Genomic DNA, 18750 nt, shown 5'->3' with positions numbered 1-18750 from the left:
TGCATTCAATTCGTACTGCCCTTCACATAAAATGTCAGATGCTTTGAAATTTCAAGTCAAACCAATTACTTCCTTTCCTCCTTTCTCACTCCCTCCAAAATTTTATCTATTTTTCCAAAAAGCATGTATCTGTGTGTGTGTGTGTGTGTGTGTGTGTGTGTGTGTGTGTGTGTTTAATTAAGTGATTGCAGTGTCTATGCTCCCTGGCGTATTCTGAGCCCCTTAGCTCGTTGGAATTCCTGAATCCTAGCAAAGGCCCTATAATGTAATTTGTTTTTCATTAAATGTTTAAGTAATTTAATTGAATTTTGTATTGAAAATGTCTTCTACACTATGCTCCCCTCCAGTATCAGTTCAAAATATTACTTTCCCATTTAAATATGAAGTTACTATTAGGTAAGAAGGAAATACAGGTAAGTAGAAGGAGAAATGGATACAATTGAGTTTGAGAAGCATTTCAAAGTGATAAGGGAAAATAATGCCAACAGTTTAAAATGACTATTGAGAAGAACAAATTGCCTTTTGAAATCCAAGTTGAAAAACCTTCTCCAAATATCTATTTCATTAAGTGGCAAGTTAATTTCTTGGAACATTTTCCAACTTTTAAAATTCATATGTAATAATTTAATTCATGTTTTGCACTTAATTATTTTTTTTACCCCCAAAATCTTAGACATTTTAATCTTTACGTTATGTTCCAGTTCAGGGTATCAACCTATCTGGATTCTATACCTAGAGGTCCCCGTAGTCGCCAACTACAGTGAAGAAAAAAAAATTTTTTTTAATGTTACATGTGATAGGGGTGTCTGGGTAGCACAGTCATTAAGCGTCTGCCTTCGACTCAGGGCGTGATCCCGGCGTTCCAGGATCGAGCCCCACATCAGGCTTCTCTGCTGGGAGCCTGCTTCTTCCTCTTCCACTCCCCCTGCTTGTGTTCCCTCTCTCGCTGGCTGTCTCTCTGTCACATAAATAAATAAAATCTTTAAAAAAAAATAAATTTTACATGTGATAGAACTTAGGGTCAAGGCCATGTTTGGGATCTGCTTAAGACTTCCTGACACTCACAGAATACTGTTATGATCCTTTGGATTTAAGGCAAACCAAAAAATGTAGATTTCCCCCAAAGCAAAAGTGATGGTTGTCTCTGCAGCTGTGATGCCAAATTGCCATTCTACTAACCTGCATGTAATTTTGGAGAGTTCGATATCAGCAAGTTATATAGATCAGACAATTTGAGAGCACCCATAACACACCCCTTCCCGTTACTCTTACTGTAGCATTTGAGAGAGAGAGAGAGTGGGAGCAGAAGGGAGAGGCAGAGGGAGAGGGAGGGAATCTTTTTTTTTTTTTAAAGATTTTATTTATTTATTCGACAGAGATAGAGACAGCCAGCGAGAGAGGGAACACAGCAGGGGAGTGGGAGAGGAAGAAGCAGGCTCATAGCGGAGGAGCCTGATGCGGGGCTCGATCCCAGAACGCCGGGATCACGCCCTGAGCCAAAGGCAGACGCTTAACCGCTGTGCCACCCAGGCGCCCCGAGGGAGGGAATCTTAAGCAGACTCTGCACTATGCAAATGAAGTTCCCAGGAGCTTTTAAAAAACAGATGGCTAGCCTCCACCTCCATAGAATCTCATTAAATTTGCCTGGGTGGGGGTGAGGCCCAGAATTTAGTTTGTCATAAAGCATCTTTTTTTTTTTCTAATATATTGCCAAATTAGAGAACCACTATCCCTAAGATTTATGTCTGAATTGGAATAGCCCAGGACTATATTTGACCTCATTGGTCTTCAGATTCTGCCAATACATTTATACCTTACCTTTTAACGGAAGTAACAACCTCCCAGATATCATACTTCCAAAAAAGAATACTTAGAAAATTACTACTTACAGACTATTTAGTTATTCTTTATCCATATACTAAAAAAAACCACCCTATTTTATTGAAAGTTATTAATATAGTAAAATAATAAAAGATAAAAAGGAAGGTTATTATTTATCCTGAAGCACTTGAAGCTTTGTCTCTTACAATCTGATATTAATCAATTATCAATTAGTATAAATTTTCAATTAAAGAAATATTTGATCGTGACCAAATTTAGAGCTAAATACATGGCAGGAAAAATTATATTTAACAAACAAGAGAATGTTCTATAAATAAGATTTTTATTAACAAATTGAAACAGAATTGTAAAGTCACAAAGATCTTTAGGAGAAGAAAAAGTTGATCAAATAAATATACAGACAAGGAAAGAGGCATAAACTTCAATGAACAAGGAATTAAATGGTCAGAATCCTTAATAGAGTAGTGTTATTGCAATACTTAGCTTTTAGAAGAAAGATATTGATCAAGAGTCCATACAAATATCTAGTAGATTCCATCTGGTCATAGTAGGCTAGGTTTACCTTAAATGAAATGGGAAATTAGTGAGTTCTGTCCTTGTGCCATCTTTCCCCACTTTGAGACCCTCATGCTGTCCCTTGACTGACATGTATGCATCATCATAAGTCTAAAATCTTACCATTATCCATTCTACTATAAGAAGTTCCAGCAACCAATAAGTATGTGCTCAGGTTTCCACGGCTAATAAAGAACAACTGGACCTTCTATCAAGTGGATTTGCATTTTAACAGGGGACTTTAAACATGAACAGGTGCAGAATTCAGGCCACTGAGCCTTTATTCACTGGAGAGTGGGATGCAAGTGAAAAGGGAACCCTCCTACCTTGTCATTCCACCTAGCCAAACGCCCACTTCATCAACTTTTAGCTGTTTAGGTAAATGCTTAGAAATAAATAAAAGGGATGCTTTATAAATTTAATCAGTAACAATGTCAAATATAGAAAGAGTTGAACAAAAAACTTCTATGATAGGATGTGGAATAGATTGATAGCAATACCCTTCAATCACTTAAACATTTGCATTGTTTTGTAAAGGATAACATTTGCCCAAGGCTTCCATCTGTTGTCAGATTTAAACAGTGCAAGTAGAGTAAGACGTTTGATGTTGAATATGACTTACTTGTAGAAGCAACTTCATATTTAAATATAAAATGTGAGAAAATTCTGTGCTCAGCATTAGCCATTAAGAAATTGTGTCTGAAGTGTAGTGTTTTTTAAACTACCAATTAACTCAACACCTGTCATCAATTAGAAAAGGTTTAGCTACAGTTTCAGATTTATTTCTCTTTTACATTAGAATAATTTATCTCTAGTTAGGCTGGGAGACTCCATTTATATTAGATTCATTCAAGACAATTTGTGACTGCAAGTCTTTGTTGAAAGTCAATTCTACTCAAAATTAATCAACAAATTAGTGAAATTACTTACATGCACACACGATTGCAAGCAAATTATATGTACCAATGCCATACTTGATCAATCCCAGATTTGAATAATTAATAGCTCTTCCTCAAGACATTTTGATTATACAAATGTACCATGTTGGATCACATTTATATGAATTGCTTTCTTTATAATAAAGTTCTCTATTGAGCTAATAAAATTTAGACTTCAAATTTTTGTAAATACTATAATACCAAATTTTATTAAAATCATTTATTTCTATTAATTTTTTAAAAATCAAAAATGGATGAAAAGCTACTGTAATTTGAAGATTCATAGGCTTGAACAACAATACGAAGTACCTGATCCAGTGGTTTAAAATCCATCAAAGTGAAAATGAGAAATATTTAAAAATGGAAACGCCCATCATAATATTGGCCCAATATTTTTAAGGTTTTGGTGTTAGTACTCACAATCACATAATACATCATTTTCATAAACACCGAAAAGTGTGAAAAGAGTTGAAGGCAATTTAATAAGCGCAGGCATTTTATGAATAAATTATAACACTGATTTGAATATGATTTTTAAGCAGGCTGCCTTTTCACCTCGGCACCTGCCATTATTTTTCATTTCTCAATATCTCAAAAAGCGATTTCCACTTCGCAAACTGAAATGGTTTATGCTAGGAACTCATTACTCGGCTTCTTCTTTCCTGTCATTATAGAAACATTTTATCCAACTCAAAGTCTCTGTAAACTGAAAACACATTTTTCTGAAACTGTTGTTGGCAAGTGTATATTTGGCTCTGTCCCCCTTCAGTTCAGTACTCCTTCCTCCTCTAGTTGCCAAGGGTCCTTATTCTGCTCCCTTTCTGCTCAGGGCTTCCGTGGAATCACTTGTATGACCAGGCATCTCCTTGTGTGCACCTATGTTCGATTAAGAATATCCCCACCCAGCTCCAGCCGGAGTCCCGTGACTTCGGCTTAATTCAAACAAACATGATGAATACGCCAGTGAGTGTGATAATGGTGCTAATAGGCATGTTAATACATGCATTTTTACCTTCTGCTGACCAGAGACAGTGCTCACAAAAAATAGTGTCTCTAATGGAATTTCTCTGTAAAGCTGTGTTAACCAAACCCTTCAATGGTTATCCCACTTCACAAAAAAGTGTATCTTTGCTTAAGCCCTCTACCCACAGGACTACCAGTGATATATATTTTAGATTCCCACTGCTCCAAAAAGTCTATTCATTAACAGAACCTTGCTTTTGCTCTGTATCTGCCATGATTCTGCTTGTCTCTTCCCTCACACTCTACCTATCTTTCAAAATTTGGTTCAAGTCTTAGTTTCTCAACCAATCTAGGAAACAGTAAGTTTATTTTCCATGAAAAACAAAGAATGCCAATTGGACAAATATTGAATTCTTGGCATATATTGCCTCTCAATTATAATCCTAGGGCACAGTTGTGGGTTTTTTTTTTAATTTTTATTTAAATTCCAGTTAGTTAGCATAGAGTCTAATATTAGTTTCAGGCGTTCAAGATAGTGATTCAACCCTTCCTTAGAAGACCCCGTGCTCATCACAAGTGCCCTCCTTCATCCCCATCACCTGTTCAACCCATTCCCCCACCTACCTCCCCTCTGGTAACCATCAGTTTGTTCTCGGTAGTTAAGACTCTGTTTCTTGGTTTGCCCCCCCTCCCTCTTTTTCCCTTTGCTTGTTTGTTTTGTTTCTTAAATTCCACATATGAGTGAAATCATATGGTATTTGTCTTTCTCTGCCTAATTAATTCACTTAGCACAATACTCTCTAGCTCCATCTATGTCACTGCAAATAGCAAGATTTCATTCTTTTTTATGGCTAAGTAGTATTCCTACAGATGATAGACAGATGATAGATGATAGAATATTGTGTGTGTATACATAGTATACATTCTGCGTACGCATATACATAGTGTATTGTGTGTATATATATGTATGCTATATCTTCTTTATTCATAGGGGAGTTCTATTTTTAATTTTTTGAGGAAACTCCATACTGTTTTCCACAGTGGCCTCACCAGTTTACATTCCTACCAACAGAGCACAAGAGTTCCTTTTTCTCCACATCCTTGCCAACACCTGTTGTTTCTTCTGTTTTTGATTTTAGCCATTCTGACAGATATTCAGTGATATCTTATTGTAGTTTTGATTTGCATTTCCCTGATGATCAGTGATGTTGCCCATCTTTACATGTGTCTGTTGGCCATCTGTAGGTCTTCTTTGGAAGAATGTCTATTCACATCTTCTGCACACTTTTCATAGAGAACAAACTGACAGTTGCCAGAGGGAGGGTGGGGGTGGGTTAAATAGGTGATAGGGATTAAGGAGTGCACTGTGATGCTGAGCACCGTCTGGTACAGAAGTGTTGAATCACTATATTGCACACCTGAAACCAGTATTACACTGTATGTTAACTAACTTGAATTTAAATAAAAAATTTTAAAAAATAAAAATATCATTTTTTCCTAATTATAAAAGTAGAATATATAGAAAAGCAAAAATATAAAAACAGAAATTGGCCATATCTGACATTCTTGAGGTGTACTGCCCAATATGGTAGCCATTAGCCCCATGTGGTTACTGAGCACTTGAAATGTGGCTAGTCTGAAATGTGTTGTGCTATCCGATGCAAAGTACACATGAAATTTCCAGGACTTAGTATGAAAAAGTATAAAATATCTCATTAAAATTTTATATCAATTATATATTGAAATGGTAATATTTTCAATATATTTAGTTAAAGTATATTATTAAAATTAATTTCACCTTCATCTTTTTACTATTTTAATGTGGATATTATAAAATTAAAAATCAATGTGTGGCTTGCATCATATTCCTGCTGGACAGCACTGATCTACAGGATATAAGTCTTTTTCCAATGCATTTACATAAACTAAAATTTGTGATTGTATCATACTCACTGTTTCATAAACTGTTTTTTCATCTAATGGAACATGAAGAACATTTTTATTTATTTATTTATCTATTTATTTATTTGAGAGAGAGTGTGTGAGAAAAAGAGAGATCACAAGCAGGGGGTAGGGGTAGAGGGAGAAGCAGACCCTCTGCTGAGCAGGGAGCCCGAAGCAGGACTCAATCCCAACTTGAGCTGAAGGCAGACACTTAACTGACTGAGGCACCCAGGTGCCCTGAAGAATATTTTTATTGCTGTTAAATGTTTTTATATTACATCATTTAAAACTACTAAATAGTGTTCTATCATATTGGATGTAACATCTTTATGTAACAAATTCCTTATTTTTGGACATCAAGGTCATTTTCAGTATTAACTCCACAATGAATACTATTGTATATAAGTCTTTATCTGTACCTCAGTTTACTTATTGGGAAAAGTTCCTAGAAATAGAATTACTGAAGATTTTAAACATGTTTAAGGCTTTTGGTAATTATTATCCAATTGCCCGACAGAAAAGCTGTACCATTTTGTACTCCCAATACCAATGTTTAAGAGTGCTCATTTCTGAAGATATTTGCAAATGACATATCTGATAAAGGATTAGTATCTAAAATACATAAAGAACTTATACAGCTCAACCGCCCAAAAACCTGCACGTCTTTCTTTCTCATAGTTATTTGAAGAGTGGCTCATGTGTGGTTCTGCTGCATGAGGTGGGGGATGCGTTGTCTGTTTCTACCTAAAAGCTGGAACAGAAAAGGAGGTCTGGAAAGCAGAGCAGAGGATAAACACAAAGAGGATTAATATCTGTGAAAAGTCTGTTTCTGGAAGGTTCCAGTGTTATGGGAGCATGATGAATGTTTTGGATGAATGTTTGGATGAATTGCTTGCCATGCTTGCCCTTTCACCAGCTTACAGTCCATTTACCACCGAGCACCAGAGTAAACCCTCTCAATCTGCTCAAAACTTTTGATGGCCTTCCATCACACCTAACGGAGGGAAGTTTATAGTCGTCATTATCTGGGTTAAAAAGGAAGATCTCAAACAAAAACCTTACCTTATACCTCAAAGAACTAGGGAAGAAAAGAATAAACCCAAAGTTAGCAAAAGGAAAGAAACATAAGTATCAGAGCAGAAATAATCAATAAATAATAGAAAACAAACAAAAAAAAATCAATGAAACTAAGAGTTTTTTTTTTTAATAAACAAGATCAACAAACTTAACTATAACTATTTGAGAAGGCTCGAATAAAGAAAATCAGGAATGAAAAAGGAAACATTACAAAGAATGCCTCGGAAATAAAAAGGATTAAAAGAGACTATTATGAACAATTATATGCCAAACAATTGGATAACCTAGAATGGATAAATTGTTAGAAACATACCAAGACTGAATCAAAAAGAAATAGAAAGTCTGAACAGACCAATAATAAATAAGGAGACTGGAGTAGAATTAAAAAACTCCTAACCAAGAAAAGTCCAGGACCAGAAGACTTTACTACTGAATTCTACAAAACATTTAAAAAGGAATTAATATCAATCCTTTTAAAACTTGCCCAAAAAATGGAGTAGAGGGAAAACTTCCAACTCATTTCATGAAGCCAGCATCACTTTGATACCAAATCCAGACAAACACACCACAAGGAAAGAAAACTACAGGCCAATATTTTTGATAAACATAGATGCAAATATCCTCAATAAAATACTAGCAAACTGATTTAACAACACATAAAAAAGATTATACGAGATGACCAAGTGAACTGCATCCCTAGGACGCAAAGTTGGATCGACATATTTAAATTAGTCAACGTCATACACCACATATCAACAAAATAGTTACAGACAGAACTTACCTCAACACAAGGAGCTTACTCCAATTTCTGGTTAGTTCTCTGTTCCCTTATTTTGTCTTTTTTTCCCCCCTTGCTCTTTCTCCCTGTGTTTCAGCCACACTGGCCTATTTACTGTTTTCTATAAACACATACCAAGTATGCGCCCATCTCAGGGTCACCCTCTGTCTGGACCATTCTTCTGCCAGCATTCTTATGGCTTCTTCCTTCACCATATATTATTATCCTGGTGTCCAATGCCACCTCTATATGTAAAAAAGTAGTTTTTACCAATTGCTGTTCAGTTTTGGTGTTTATTTCCTTCCTTCATAGCACTTTTCATTACCTGATATTTTTAAATATTGTTTTTATTGGTTGGTTTGTCTGTCTGTCTTGCCCCACGGTCACTGTTGCAAATATGTGGAATATTTGCTTATATTTTCTATATCTTCAGACCCTAAAATAATGCCTGAAAAATGGTAATCTCTTCATAAATATTTATTCATCAATAAATAAATCAATATACGAATGAATCAACATTTAAGAGGTTCTATACGGCCAATTAAAATAGTCTTTCTTGTACCTTGACATTCTCATTATTTACCTTTTTTCCAAATTAGACTTCACTAAGGAGAAGATTAGACTTCACTAAGGAGAAGCAGGCCTCTACCTAGAAGGTTACTGGAACAATAAACTCTTAGTAAAAAACCTCAGTATAGGGGCGCCTGGGTGGCTCAGTCCTTAAGCGTCTGCCTTTGGCCCAGGGCGTGATCCCGCCATTCTGGGATCAAGCCCCGCATCAGGCTCCTCCGCTGGGAGCCTGCTTCTTTCTCTGCCACTCCCCCTGCTTGTGTTCCCTCTTTCACTGGCTGTCTCTCTCTCTGTCAAATGAATAAATAAAATCTTTAAAAAGAAAAAAAAATCCTCAGTATTCCAGCCAAAGCTACTAAAATTTATAAACAAATCCTTTTTTTGTGAATCAACATTCCATTTTCTCAGCTGTGTGTGTATAGACCAAGTGTCAGTTTAGTGCATAAAAATAAAGGTGTATGAAAGTAAAACAAAGAAAACAGAATAAAATAAACTGATAAAGAAGAAATATGGGAAACTAAAAATGAAGTCACTTTTTGGAATGATTGTGCAATTGGGTTTTTTAATTGGTTAGATCTCTGTTCGAATCCTGCCTGCCTTAGGTTGGATTCCCTAGAAGCAGACTCTGGCTGTGGTTTTGTGGGTCAGCACTGCCTGAGGAGAACAATGAGGGAGTAAGGGAAGCAGGAAGGGAGGAGGAGGAAACCAAACCAGTACAATTACAAGCAAAGTCCCCATCTCGTCCTGATTCCTTCCAGAACCCTGGGGCGTAAACAAGTTCAAGCCAGCTGTGTTTCCATACTCCTTCACTGCTCTGTCATTGGCAATGAACCACTCAGGGTATGTCAACTCCCAGGCACTTACAGTGTTCAGTATCTGGGTAAAGCATCTGTATGGTTGAGCCAGTAGGAACTAAGCAGGGCAGAAGCTGAAGGATGGCTATCCCCAATAAAGCAAACTGGTAAGAGGGGATGTGAGCAGAGCTCTGACGGAAACTGCTACCTTGGCTTTTGACTTTCAGCAAGTTACTGATTTATCAGTAGCTTCTTGTTTTATATAAAATGAATTAATGCTACTTCATAGATATTTAAGAATGAGTGAGAAACAAAGGACATACGTATCTTCTAACACAATTCCTGGCATGTGGCTCAACCATGGTAATTATGTCCTCAGACTTTTTATAATATGGGAGAAATTGATGATAAAAAAGTGAAAGTTTACAAGTTAAGTTTTAATTGTTTTTATACCACTAAATTTAAAAGAGCCATTATTGGACTCGTACTCACTGTTCCTTTCACCGCAGTACTGAGTTTCCAGAGAAAGATGAAAAAAATACCCCACATCTTGAGATATGAGAGATGCTCACAGAGCAGCGTTCTCCGAACCACTCCCAAGCACAATAAGCAGGTGGATTTGCAGATATCAGAGTGGCACTTTAATGTGCTACCAAGGAACATCTTGGAAACACCATGTACCTTACAATCTCAATCACTGGTTTTTTCTTTCTGCAATTTCAAAGAGCAAGCAACAGATTTTTAAATTATAATTAGATTTAAACTGTCATATGTTATATTCTCTGTTTCCCAAACAGATATCCATTAGCGGGTACAGCCTGCTTTTGCTAAAGATCGTTTGTATCCAAAGTTTCCTTAGTTTAACTAATTCAAGGACTCTCTTCCTTTTGAATAAGAATAAATGCATTCCGATGGTACAGAGAGTCATGTTAAATATTTAAGGCATACAGACAAAACCTCATTCAGCCAAACCTACACTCTTAAGGAAGACCTCTGATTTACATTTCATTATCATTCTTCCGCAATTCCTTTTTTGGAACAAGAGTAGTTAAATAACTTACCAACATCAAATGATTTTCTTAAACTATAAAATCAGCCTTCCACCCAGCACATTTTTAATTATTAATGAGTTCTCGACAATTTGTGTGCAGGTAATTCTTAGAAAAGCAGAATGGATATTTGTCAATTAAAATTTTTGTGAAACAAAATATTAACTTAATGACTCCCATTTTCGTGTGAAGGATATGTGCTGATGCATGAGAGAGGAAGACCTTAGAAGAAACTTTCCCAAGATGTCAGAGATATGGACCAATGATTAAAACTGACAGAGCAAGGAAGAGAATGCCCAGGCAGCTACTGCATGGGACAGGACATCTAATCCCTTGGCACAGGTTCAGTGATTGTTTCTGCCCCAGTTGGAGCTGAGGGTGGAAGGTAAGGTTTATACCCAACTTCTGCTCCATGCATATCAATGAGACAAGTTGGCAGGTTTCTGTAGGCACATGATTCGTGTTTCTGGGCACACTGAGTAACTAACTCTCTTGAAGGTTTATCAGTAGGAGAGACTCTGGTCACTTTTTTCCCCCAAAATAGCAATGACAGGGAGAAAAACAAAAAAGGTAGACTGAGAATTACCTTATAAGGAATACATATATTTATTTCCATAAATACAAATCTCTCTGGATTGGTCAGCCAGTACTGCAGTACTGCTGCGTGACAAATAACCACAAAATCTCAGTCGCATGCAGTCATAGTCATGATTTTCATTCATTGACTGAGTTAAGCTTATCTAAGCGAGTAAGCGAGGCTCAGCTGGGCACCTCTGGCTCAGGCTGTGGTGACTGGGGCAGCTGCGCTTCTCACTGTATGTTTATGGTCCAGCAGGAGCAGCCTTGCTCCTTGTGTCCCTCCTCCTGCTTGGATCAGCAGGCTGACCATTGCATGTGTTCTCTTTGCAATGTCAGAAGCTCAAGACAGCAAAAGCAAAAGCATGGAAGGTCATTTGAAACGTAAGCCTAAACCTGGCATGTGGTTACTCCTGTCTATGTTCCATCAGCTAATGCCAGTCCCATGCCTAAATTCAAAGTCAAGGGAAATCCCTACATAAATAGGCACAACAACGGCTTTGCGGGAAAGGCTGAAGAATTAGGGCCAATAATTAAATCTACTGCATTTCCCTATTTTTCAAGTTTGAAAACTCTTGCCATAGGGATGTACGTGCATAAAAATAGGGCTTCTTAATATTAAAAAAAAAGAAGTTAATGAAACCTAAGTCATTTATATGAAGATTTTAATAGCAAACTTTTACTCATGTGCCTATTTTAAATGAATTTATTTTTTACAAAATTATCTTACAGACATATGCATACATGTGCAAACATACATGCATACTTATAGTGCTTTTCAACGGGACTTTCCTTAGACATTACCGTACTAAAACTCTCAGTATTGTATTTGTTTTAGATGAATCACAAAACACTGACATAAATTATTTTTAATTGTGATAACATTTTACGTACAATAGTAGCTTGCACTAAGTGATGTGTCAGCCACTGGCTTACTTATTAAGACATGATAGAACTCAAAAAGACTTATTTAGCATTATGTTTTTAATCAGTCAGAAAAAATTCAATCACAGAGATGACTCAGCTTATGCTTGTGACAGGATGGGAAAACTTTGGAGAATTCCTTCCTTAGCATCAGTGAAAATGACGCATTGTTACTTAAGTTATCTCTTATACACTGCCTTCTTCAAAGCACACTAAAAATGTAGTTGTTGGCATAGATCAGTGCAACAGAACAGAGAGCTCAGAAATAAACCCACATTTATATGACCAGTTAATCTGTGACAACGGATGCAAGAATATACAGTGGGGAAAAGACAGTCTTTTCAACAAATGGTGTTGGGAAAACTGGAGAGCTACATGCAAAAGGGTGAAATGACACTTCCTTACACCATACACAAAAATAAACTTGAAATGGATGAAGACCTAAATGTGAGACCTAAAACCATAAAGCTCCTAGAAGAAAAGAGAGGCAGTAATTTCTTTGACATCAGCCTTAGAAACATTTTTCTGAATATGTCTCCCCAGGCAAGGGAAACAAAAGTACAACTAAACTATTGGGATCATACCAAATAAAATGCTTTTGCATAATGAGAGAACCCATCAACAAAACAAAAAGGCAACCTACTGAATGGGAGAAGATATCTGCAAATGATATATCTGATAGGGGTTAATATCCAAAACATATAAAGAATTTATACAATTCAACACCATAACAACAAACACTATCATTAAAAAATGAACAGAGGATCTGAATAGACATTTTGCCAAAGAAGACATACAGATAACCAACAGACATGTGAAGAGATGCTGAACATCACTCATCATCAGGGAAATGGGAATTAAAACAACAATGAGATATCAACTTACACCTGTCTGAATACCTAGAATAAATAAGACAAGAAATAACAATTCTTGGCCAGGATGTGAAGAAAAAGAAACACTTGTGCACTGTTGGTGGGAATGTAGCTTGATACAGCCACGGTGGAAAACAGTATGGAGGATTCTCAGAAAATTAAAAATAGAAATACTATATGATCCAGTAATTCAATTACTGGGAATTTACCCAAAGAAAATGAAAACACGAATTCAAAAATATATGTGCACCCCTATGTTTATTGTACCATTGTTTACAATAGCAAGACATGGAAGCAGCCCAAAAGTCCATCAATAGATGAATAAATAAAGAAGTGGTATGGATATATGTATGGAAGGTTACTCTGCTATAAAAACAAAGCGATCTTGGGCACCTGGGTGGCTCAGTTGGTTAAGCATCTGCCTTTGGCTCAGGTCATGATCACAGGGTCCTGGGATTAATCCCTGCATCGGGCTCTCTGCTCAACGGGGAGTGTGCTTCTCCCTCTCCTTTTGCCCCTCCCCCCTGCCCCTGCTCGTGTGCTCTCTCTCAATCTCTTTCTCTCTCAAATGAATAAATAAAAAATCTTTTAAAAAATTAAAAAAAAAAAAAAAAGAATGAGGTCTTGCCATTTGCAACAACATGGATAGACCTAGAGGGTATAATGCGAAGTGAAGTCAGTCAGAGAAAGACAAATACCACATGATTTCACTTATATGTGGAATTTAAGAAACAAAACAAATGAACAAATGAAGAAACAAGACAAACAACAGAAAAACTTTTAAATACAGAGAATAGACTAGTGGTTGCCAGAGGGGAGGTGGGTGGGAGGACGGGTGAAATGGTTGATGGGGATGAAGAGTACTCTTATCATGATGAGCACTGAATAATGTACAGAATTGTAGAATCGTTCCATTGTACATCTGAAACTAATATAACACTATGTTAATTATAATTCAATTTTAAAAAAGAAGAATAAATAAAAATAAATTTAAAAAATGTGTATGGATGATTTAAGAAGAAATTAAAATTCTTTTTATTTTCCCCCTCAGACTTCCCTCTTTTGCTGTCTGTGACTGATTTGATGCCAGATTTTTAAGATAAACAAAACCAGCTGATGTATGTAGCAGATGCTCAAATTCAAAGGTCTCCCCAGACACAGGAAACTAATAAGTGTCTCATGGGAGTGGTTTATGTATGGCTTGAGAACAAATTATTGATTTTATAAAAGTAAAAATGAAGAATTAGTTCGGGTACTGAGGTCAAGAACAAGCCCAGCCCTGACCTACACCAATTACATTTTATGTTGAATCCCCAGGGAGAATTGTGAAAGTAGCATCATAAGCCCACAAATAAACACTACTGAGACTTGACTTAGGACACATGATCACCTGCACATAAAACAACATATACATGAAAATAACTCCCCGTAGTTTCAAAATTTATTTAAAAAAAAAAAGTAAAATAAGACAATTTCCACAACTATTTGTAGAGCTGAAAAATGAGAATAATTGCTCATTTTGAATGAGAATCTACGATTTGTTCTTCTTTATTAGAGTGAACGGAGAGGTTTTTCATGTCTAAATGGGTATTTTCTATGTATCTTCTTTGGATTGTATGGCTTGAGAAATGTCACCAATAAAATTAATGAAGATTGTGCCTACAGAAAACTAGCAAGTGTTTTGTTAATGGGTCTATACTCATCATTTGTTGTTTAATCATATAGGAGATTATAAATATTCACTCCATTTTCCTTTCTTTTTACATCATATAAGTAATACCTATATCTATCCAGTTAAAATTTTAAAAAGAACATGAGGCAAAAAAGAAGAAAGGTCCTATTTTGATATGGAAAAAAATTAGAAAAAATTTAAATGCTCATTCATAACTTTAAAAGAAGAAACTTTTCAAATAAGAATTGAAGAAAAGTCATTAACCTAATGGAGGTTATCTATCAAAAATCCATAACAAGCATCATTCATAAGTGGTGAAAAGTTAGAAGCATTCCCCTTAATGCTGACTGACTTTTTCAACATTTTACTTGAAGTTCTAAATAGTTCAGTAAGAAATAGAAATAAAAAGAAAATAATAGCATTATAGTAATAAAGTATAATTATTCACAGATTGTATGATTGTCTAAAGACTACCACATACAGACAAAGAGCTTCTGAGCTGACCAAATCTAGAAAGCACAGTTCAATTTGAAAGCTGTAGTATTTTGCTAGGGCTGCCATATAAAGTACCACAGTCTGGATGGCTTAAATAATAGAAATTTATTTTCTCACATTCTAGAGGTTAGAAGTTCAGGATCAAGGTGTCAGCACAGTTGGTTTCCTTTGAGACTTCTTTCCTTGGCTTGCCCATGACTGTGTTCTCCCTGTGTCTTCACATAGTCTTCCCTCTGTGTGTGTGTCTGTCCTAATCTCCTCTTATGAGGACACCAGTCATCTTAGCTTAGGACTCACTTTAATGATCTCATTTTAACCTTTCTCTTTAAAGACCCTATGTCCAGGGGCACCTGGGTGGCTCAGTCAGTTAAGTGTCTGCCTTTGGCTCAGGTCAGGATCTCCAGGTCCTGGGATTAAGTCCCACGTCTGTCCAACAGGCTCCCTGCTCTGCAGGGAGCCTGCTTCTCCCTTTACCTCTCCCCCTTCCTGCTCACGCTCTCTTTCTTGCACATGCGCTCGCGCTCGTGTGCTTTCAAATAAATAAATAAAATATTTTTTAAAAAATAAATAAATATATAAAGACCTTAGGTCCAAATGCAGTCACACTTGAAGTAGTGAGGATTTCAGTATATGAATTTTAGGGCAACACAATTCGGCCTATAAAAAAAAAAAAAAAAACCAAAAAGCATATAGACAAATTATTAGTGTTAATGAAGGTTTAGCAAAGCTGCTGGATATTTTTAAGAATGTCAATAATGACAAAAATATAAAGTGCCCAGGAGCTAATCTAACAAAAGATTTACATGGCTATTATGTAGAAAACTGGAAAGAAAGAATTAATTTGTCCAAAACCAATGCTGTGTAATGTCTCTTATAAAACTATATGGAAAACCAGCTACACCAAGCTCCTCAAAGGATCACTTTGGGAGAGAGCTAGGGTGTAAATCAGGTCACTGGGTTTCCATATCACCCAGGGGAAACTTACAAACAGGCACCCCAGTTCCCTGTGATCTCATCAGGGAAGAGATGTGTGCTCCACCCTCATGAATGCTGATATGGTAGAACAAGGTAGATGTCATGTTTTAATCACGCCATATTCCTGTTGGAGACCAATTCCAATCGTATAAGGAGAGCGCTTATTCTCTCCTAGTTATGCAATTTAAATCTGAGAACTCACTCAAAGGCCATAGACCCACCTTCAGAATCTGAGATCTTTTTTTTTATAATAATTTTTTTATTATATTATGTTAGTCACCATACAGTACATCCCTGATTTTTTATGTAAAGTTCAATGATTCATTAGTTGCATATAACACCCAGTGCACCATGCAATATGTGCCCTCCTTACTACCCAGCATCTGAGATCTGACACAACTAGATACCATGCTCTGCTGCGGAGCAGAGACAATGGAGGAGCTGAAATCCTGGTATTACTCCAATCTTGAGTTTTTCCCGGTAAAAGTGACATTGAAAACCTAGTATGTATTTCCAGGTCATTCATTTTTGCTCATGAAAAATCTAAAACTATTAAAGAAATCATAAATACTTAGAGATACAGGCCCCTGTTCATCAATAGACTCAATACTGTAGGAATATAAATCAAAATCTGCAAGTTCAATGAAAATTTAGTAAAGATCTTAGCTCAGATTTTCAGAGTACTTGATAAGCTGATTTACATGGAAGGACAAAGGGTTAAAAATGGTCAATACAATTTGAAGAATAAGGTAGGATAAATGTAATATATTCTACAAGATATAAAAAATTGATTACAAAATATATATTTGTGCTAGTGGGTAGGTTTTGAAAGTGATTAAACTTAAACACATATTTTTATCAAGACACATCATAATAAGAATAAAAATCTAGTCACTGAATGGGAACCTCTTTCTGTCTTTGCCACCTACAGTTTACTTTCAACACAGCCAGAATGATTCTGTAAAACATAAATAAGGCCGGGTCTCTGCTCAAAGCCTCTAGTGACTTCCTACTTTACTCCAAGTGAGGTTTATGCAAGTGAGGCTTATCCAAGGGAGACATAGCATAGTTCGTTTATCCCTTCACCTACTGAAGGGCATCTTGGTTGCTTCCAGTTTGGGCAATCATTAATAAAACGTCTATAAACGTTCCTGTGCAGGTTTTATGTAGACATAAGTTTTCAACTCATTTTGGTAAATACAAGGACCATAATCGGCAGAGCATATAGTAAAAGTATATTGAGTTTTGTAAGAAACTGCCAAACTGTCTTCCAAAGTGGCTTTATCATTTGACATTCCCACCAGCAATGAATGAGAGATCCTGTTGCTCCATGTTCTTATGAATATTTGGTGTTCTCGGTGTTTGGGATTTTATCCATTCTAACAGGTGTGTAGTAGCTTCAGACTGTTTTAATTCACACTTCCTCAATGGCATATGAAGTTGAGCATCATTTTAAGTCCTTATTTGTTGTCTCTATAGATTTTTCTTTGATGAAGTGTCTGTTCAGATCTTTCAGCCATTTTGAAATTGGGTTGTTTGGGTTTTTTGTTGTTGTTGTTGATGATGTTAACTTTTAAGAGTTCTTATGGATTTTAGATACCAATCCTTTATCAGATAAGTATTTTGAAAATGTTTTCTCCCAGTCTGTGTCTTGTCTTTTCGTTCTCTTAAACATTAATGTGTTTTTAAACTTTCTTTTCTCCTAAAATAAAATATGTTACATAAAGCTTGAAATGTGTCTGCTTTGTTTATGCCTGTATCCCAAGTACCTAGAAACTTGCATTTTCCTTGGTCATAATTGGAAATCAGTATGTAGTGGTTGAATAACTGAAATAAAGAGAAAAGAAATTTGTATGCATACAAACAACAATGAATTCATAGTAAAAACATATTTTAAAATTTACAAATCAGAAAGAAAAATACAATTAATTCAATAGAAAAATTGGAAAAACATAGCAACAGGTAATTTATAGAAATCTCAAATTGCCAATACATTTCAAATGTGGTTGACATTATTGGAAAATGAAGAAAATGTTGATTAAAATCACGATGTAACACAATTTCATATCATATGCCTCCATCTACAAATTTAACTTTCTCTTTACTTACTTTTGGTCATTGTGTTCATATCATTGGATTAATTAAATTCTACAACTCATGACATACTAACACAACTAGTATATTGATACATATGTAACTTGTTGTCTGTTTGTTTATGCATGTAACAACCATAAATACAAATCCATATTCAAGTTGTAGAACATTATTAAAATTTTCTGCTACCTATTTTTTCTTTCCCCTTCCATTCACCTACACACCTCTCTCACAGAGAGAATCACTTTTCGGGTCTTTGATTTTTATTATTCCTCTGCTTTCACAAAACGGTACTTGTATGATACCATATGCAGTCTTCTAAAGGTCGCTTTTATCATTCAACTATTACTAAGATTTATCCACATAGTGTCTGTAGCTCTAACCTGACAAAATTTTTAAATTCTGACCATACTAAGTGTGGATCAGGATGTGAAGCAAGAATAAATCTACTGAACTGCTTATGGGAATGTAAAGTGGTACAAGTACTTTGAAGAACAATTTGACATAACCAGTACAGCCCAATGTTTAACAAAACTTGTGACCCAGCCATTCAACAATTAGGTATAGAGTCTAGAGAAACTCTACATAAAAGCAAATTCATAAGAGCATTCAAAGAAACCATTATATTAATT

The sequence above is a fragment of the Ursus arctos genome, unplaced genomic scaffold (genome assembly GCF_023065955.2).
Source record: "Ursus arctos isolate Adak ecotype North America unplaced genomic scaffold, UrsArc2.0 scaffold_15, whole genome shotgun sequence".
Lineage (NCBI taxonomy): Eukaryota > Metazoa > Chordata > Mammalia > Carnivora > Ursidae > Ursus > Ursus arctos.
Note: the sequence above shows the minus strand (reverse complement) of the source record.